We start from the raw sequence: 5,959 nt of genomic DNA on the forward strand, positions 1-5,959 counted from the left end.
AAATTTTCTTCCCTCCTTCCCACATCCTTCTATTTATGGAGTACTACTCCTTCTTAATGCACAATTCGAACTCTAACTAATAAAGTTCGAATTCTTCTTCTCCTTCTTCTTACTATTTTTTTCCTCTGACACTTCAAGGAATCTCTATATTGTGACATAGAGGATTCCACATTTTCTTTTTCTCCTCTCTTTCATATGAGCAAGAGCAGAGACAAAGGCATTCTTGTTGAAGCTGATCCTGAACCTGAAAGGACCTTGAAGAGAAAGCTAAGAGAAGCTAAAGCACAACTCTCTTTAGAGGACCTGACCGAATTCTTCAAAGAAGAAGAACACATGGCAGCCGAAAACAACAACAATGCCAACAATGCAAGGAAGGTGCTGGGTGACTTCACTGCACCTACTCCTGATTTTTATGGGAGAAGCATCTCTATCCCTGCCATTGGAGCAAACAACTTTGAGCTTAAGCCTCAATTAGTTTCTCTAATGCAACAGAATTGCAAGTTCCATGGACTTCCAATGGAAGATCCTCATCAGTTCTTAGCTGAATTCTTGCAAATCTGTGACACAGTCAAGACCAATGGGGTTAACCCTGAGGTCTACAGACTGATGCTATTCCCTTTTGCTGTAAGAGACAGAGCTAGAATATGGTTGGATTCTCAACCTAAAGAAAGCCTGGACTCTTGGGAAAAGCTAGTCAATGCCTTCTTGGCAAAGTTCTTTCCACCACAAAGATGGAGTAAGCTTAGAGTGGAAGTCCAAACCTTCAGACAGAAGGATGGAGAATCCCTCTATGAAGCTTGGGAAAGATACAAACAATTAATCAGAAGATGTCCTTCAGACATGCTTTCTGAATGGAGCATCATAGGTATTTTCTATGATGGTCTCTCTGAACTATCCAAGATGTCTTTGGATAGCTCTGCTGGAGGATCTCTTCATCTGAAGAAGACGCCTGCAGAAGCTCAAGAATTGATTGAAATGGTTGCAAATAACCAATTCATGTACACTTCTGAAAGGAATCCTGTGAACAAGGGGACTAGTCAGAAGAAAGGAGTTCTTGAGATTGACACTCTGAATGCCATATTGGCTCAGAACAAGATATTGACTCAACAAGTCAATTTGATTTCTCAAAGTCTGTCTGGAATGCAAAATGCACCAAACAGTACAAAGGATGCTTCATCTGAGGAAGAAGCTTATGATCCTGAGAACCCTTCCATGGAAGAGGTGAATTACCTAGGAGAACCCTATGGAAACACCTATAATTCTTCATGGAGAAATCACCCAAATTTCTCATGGAAGACTCAAGAGAGACCTCAACAAGGTTTCAATAACAATAATGGTGGAAGAAACAGGTTTAAGCCTTTTCCATCATCTTCTCAGCAACAGACAGAGAGTTCTAAGCAGAATACTTCTGACTTAGCAACAATGGTCTCTGATCTAATAAAGACCACTCAAAGTTTCATGAATGAAACAAGGTCCTCCATCAGAAATTTGGAAGGACAAGTGGGTCAGCTGAGCAAGAAAATTACTGAACTCCCTCCTAGCACTCTCCCAAGCAATACAGAAGAAAATCCAAAAGGAGAGTGCAAAGCCATAAACATGGCCGAATATGGAGAGGAAAGAGAGGAGGAGGACGCCACTGAGGAAGACCTCAGTGGGCGTGTACCAATCTCCTCTGAGTTCCTCAATGAGGAACAATGGGAATCTGAGGCTCAAAATGAGACCATAGAGATTCTATTGGACTTACTTCTGCCATTCATGAGCTCTGATGAGTATTCTTCCTCTGAAGAGGATGAGTATGTCACTGAAGAGCAAGTTGCTAAATACCTTGGAGCAATCATGAAACTGAATGACAAGTTATTTGGAAATGAGACTTGGGAGGATGAACCTCCCTTGCTCACCAAAGAACTGGATGACTTGTCTAGGCAGAAACTGCCTCAAAAGAGGCAGGATCCTGGGAAGTTTTTTATACCTTGTACCATAGGCACCATGACCTTCAAGAAGGCCTTGTGTGACTTAGGGTCAAGTGTAAACCTCATGCCCCTCTCTGTAATGGAGAAATTAGGGATCCTTGAGGTGCAAGCTGCAAGAATCTCATTAGAGATGGCAGACAATTCAAGAAAACAAGCTCATGGACTTGTAGAGAATGTTTTGGTGAAGATTGAAGACCATTACATCCCTACTGACTTCATAGTCCTAGAGACTGGGAAGTGCATGGATGAATCCATCATCCTGGGCAGACCCTTCCTAGCCACAGCAAAGGCTGTGATTGATGTTGATAGAGGAGAGTTGCTCATTCAAGTGAATGGAGAATCCTTGGTGTTTAAGGCCCAAGGACATCCCTCTATCATCATGGAGAGGAAGCATGAAGAGCTTCTCTCAAAACAGAGCCAAGCAGAGCCCCCACAGTCAAACTCTAAGTTTGATGTTGGGAGGCCACAACCAAACTCTAAGTTTGGTGTTGAACCCCCACATTCAAACTCTAAGTTTGGTGTTGGGAGGTTCCCACACGGCTCCGAGTATTTCTGAGGCTCCAAGAGAGTCCTCTGTCAAGCTAATGACATTAAAGAAGCGCTTGTTGGGAGGCAACCCAATGTTTTATAGTTAACCATTTTCTTTTGTTATTTTATCTTTTTTGTAGGTTGATGATCATAAGAAGTCACAAAAACAATGAAAAAAGCAAAAACAGAATGAAAAACAGGAAGAAAAACAGCACACCCTGGAGGAGAAGAAGCTGGCGTTCAAACGCCAGTAATGCTAGCTGTTGGGCGTTTAACGCCCAGTCTGGCACCATTCTGGGCGTTTAACGCCAGAAAGGGGCACCAGACTGGCGTTAAACGCCAGTAAAGGGCAACAACCTGGCATTAAACGCCAGGAATGGGCACCAGCCCGGCGTTTAACGCCAGAAATACCTCAAAACGTGATTTTGAGCAACATTTGGTGCAGGGATGACTTTTCCTTGACACCACAGGATCTGTGGACCCCACAGGACCCCACCATCACTCTCTCTCTTCTTCCCCCATTCACCAATCACCTCAATACCTCTTCCCCAAAAACCCTTCACCTATCAAATCCCATCTTTCTCTTCACCACTCACATCCATCCTTCATAAATCCCCACCAACCTCACCCTTCAAATTCAAACCACTTTCCCTCCCAAACCCTCCCATCATGGCCGAACCATTACCCCCCCTCGCTCCTATATATACCCTTCTTCAACCCTTCATTTTCACACAACCTAAACACCCCTTCTTTCCCTTCTTGGCCGAACACACCACCTTCCCCCTCTTCCTCATTTCTTCTTCTTCTACTTTCTTCTTTCTTCTTTTGCTCGAGGACGAGCAAACATTTTAAGTTTGGTGTGGTAAAAGCGTTGCTTTTTCATAACCATTTATGGCATCCAAGGCCGGAGAAACCTCTAAAAAGAGGAAAGGGAAGGCAAAGGCTTCCACCTCCGAGTCATGGGAGATGGATAGATTCCTCTCAAGGGTGCATCAAGTCCACTTCTATGAAGTTGTGGCCTTGAAGAAGGTGATCCCCGAAGTCCCCTTTTCACTCAAAAAGGGTGAATATCCGGAGATCCGCCATGAGATCCGAAGAAGAGGTTGGGAAGTGCTTACCAACCCCATTCAACAAATCGGAATCTTGATGGTTCAAGAGTTCTATGCCAACGCATGGATCACCAAGAACCATGACCAAAGTGTGAACCCGAATCCAAAGAATTATCTTACTATGGTTCGGGGGAAATACTTGGATTTTAGTCCGGAGAGTGTGAGGGTGGCGTTCAACTTGCCTATGATGCAAGGAGATGAGCATCCTTACACTAGAAGGGTCAACTTTGATCAAAGGTTGGACCAAGTCCTCACAACCATATGTGAAGAGGGCGCACAATGGAAGCAAGATTCAAGAGGAAAGCCGGTTCAATTGAGAAGGCATGACCTCAAGCCCGTGGCTAGAGGATGGTTAGAGTTCATACAACGCTCAATCATTCCCACTAGCAACCGGTCCGAAGTTACCATAGACCGGGCCATCATGATCCATAGCATCATGATTGGAGAAGAAATAGAAGTTCATGAGGTTATAGCCCAAGAGCTCTACAAGGTGGCGGACAAGACCTCCACTTTGGCAAGGTTAGCCTTTCCTCATCTCATCTGTCACCTCTGTTATTCAGTTGGAGTTGACATAGAGGGAGATACCCCCATTGATGAGGACAAGCCCATCACCAAGAAAAGGATGGAGTACACAAGAGACCCCTCTCACCATGAGATCCCTGAGATTCCTCAAGGGATGCACTTTCCTCCACAAAATTATTGGGAGCAATTAAACACCTCCCTAGGAGAGTTGAGTTCCAACATGGGACAACTAAGGGTGGAGCATCAAGAACACTCCATTCTCCTCCATGAAATTAGAGAAGACCAAAGAATCATGAGGGAGGAGCAACAAAGACAAGGAAGAGACATTGAGGAGCTCAAGCACTCCATAGGATCTTCAAGAGCAAGAAAGAGCCGCCATCACTAAGGTGGACCCGTTCCTTGATTTCCTTGTTCTTTATTCTTCTGTTTTTCGATTTTTATGCTTTATGTGTGTCCATGTTTGTGTCTTGTGATCATTAGTGTCTTAGTGTCTATGCCTTAAAGTTATGAATGTCCTATGAATCCATCACCTTTCTTGAATAAAAACGTGCTTAATTGAAAAGGAAAGAATTGCATGAATTCTGAATTTTATAATAGTTTAATTATTTTGATGTGGTGGCAACACTTTTGTTCTCTGAATGTATGCTTGAACAGTGCATATGTCTTTTGAAGTTGTGGTTCATGAATGTTGGCTCTTGAAAGAATGATGAAAAAGGAGACATGTTACTGAGGATCTGAAAAATCATTAAAAATGATTCTTGAAGCAAAAAAAAAAAAAAAAAAAAAAAAAAGAGAAAAAGCAAACGAAAAAAAAAAATCCGAAAAAAAAAAGAAAAAGAAAAGAGAAAGAAAAAGAAAGAATAAGAGTTGTGACCCAAAGCAAATAAGAGTGTGCTTAAGAACCCTGAACACCTCTAATTGGGGACTTTAGCAAAGCTGAGTCACAATCTAAAAAGGTTCACCCAATTATGTGTCTGTGGCATGTATGTATCCGGTGGTAATACTGGAAGACAGAGTGCTTTGGGCCACGGCCAAGACTCAAGAAAAAGCTATGTTCAAGAATCATCATACTTTACTAAGAGAATCATTAACACTATCTGGATTCTGAGTTCCTAAAGAAGCCAATCATTCTGAATTACAAGGGATAGAGTGAGATGCCAAAACTATTCAGAGGCAAAAAGATAAAAGCCCCGCTCATCTAATTAATACTAATCTTCATAGATGTTTTTGGAGTTCATTGCATATTCTCTTCTTTTTATCTTATTTGATCTTCAGTTGCTTGGGGACAAGCAACAATTTAAGTTTGGTGTTGTGATGAGCGGATAATTTGTATGCTTTTTGGCATTGTTTTTAGTATGTTTTTGGTAGTTTTAGTTGAGTTTTTATTATGTTTTTATTAGTTTTTAGTTAAAATTCACTTTTCTGGACTTTACTATGAGTTTGTGTGTTTTTCTGTGATTTCAGGTATTTTCTGGCTGAAATTGAGGGACCTGAGCAAAAATCTGATTCAGAGACTCAAAAGGACTGCAGATGCTGTTGGATTCTGACCTCCCTGCACTCGAAGTGGATTTTCTGGAGCTACAGAAGCCCAATTGGCGCGCTCTCAACGGCGTTGGAAAGTAGACATCCTGGGCTTTCCAGCAATATATAATAGTCCATACTTTGCCCAAGATTTGATGGCCCAAACCGGCGTTCAAAGTCACCTCAAGAAATTCCAGCGTTAAACGCCGGAACTGGCACCTAATTGGGAGTTAAACGCCCAAACTGGCACTAAAGCTGGCGTTTAACTCCAAGGAGAGTCTCTACACGAAAAAGCTTCATTGCTCAGCC

The 5,959-nt window shown here is 42.4% G+C and overlaps 1 non-coding gene across 1 annotated transcript; it reads right to left on the minus strand.

Moving 5' to 3' along the window:
* Positions 1–738: 738 nt before the first annotated feature.
* LOC130951504 (small nucleolar RNA R71) lies at positions 739–846 on the minus strand. Its single transcript, XR_009073992.1, has one exon. It is a non-coding gene; the product is annotated as a small nucleolar RNA R71 (small nucleolar RNA).
* Positions 847–5,959: the final 5,113 nt, after the last annotated feature.

The sequence above is a fragment of the Arachis stenosperma genome, chromosome 1 (assembly GCF_014773155.1).
Source record: "Arachis stenosperma cultivar V10309 chromosome 1, arast.V10309.gnm1.PFL2, whole genome shotgun sequence".
NCBI classification, from domain to species: Eukaryota; Viridiplantae; Streptophyta; class Magnoliopsida; order Fabales; family Fabaceae; genus Arachis; species Arachis stenosperma.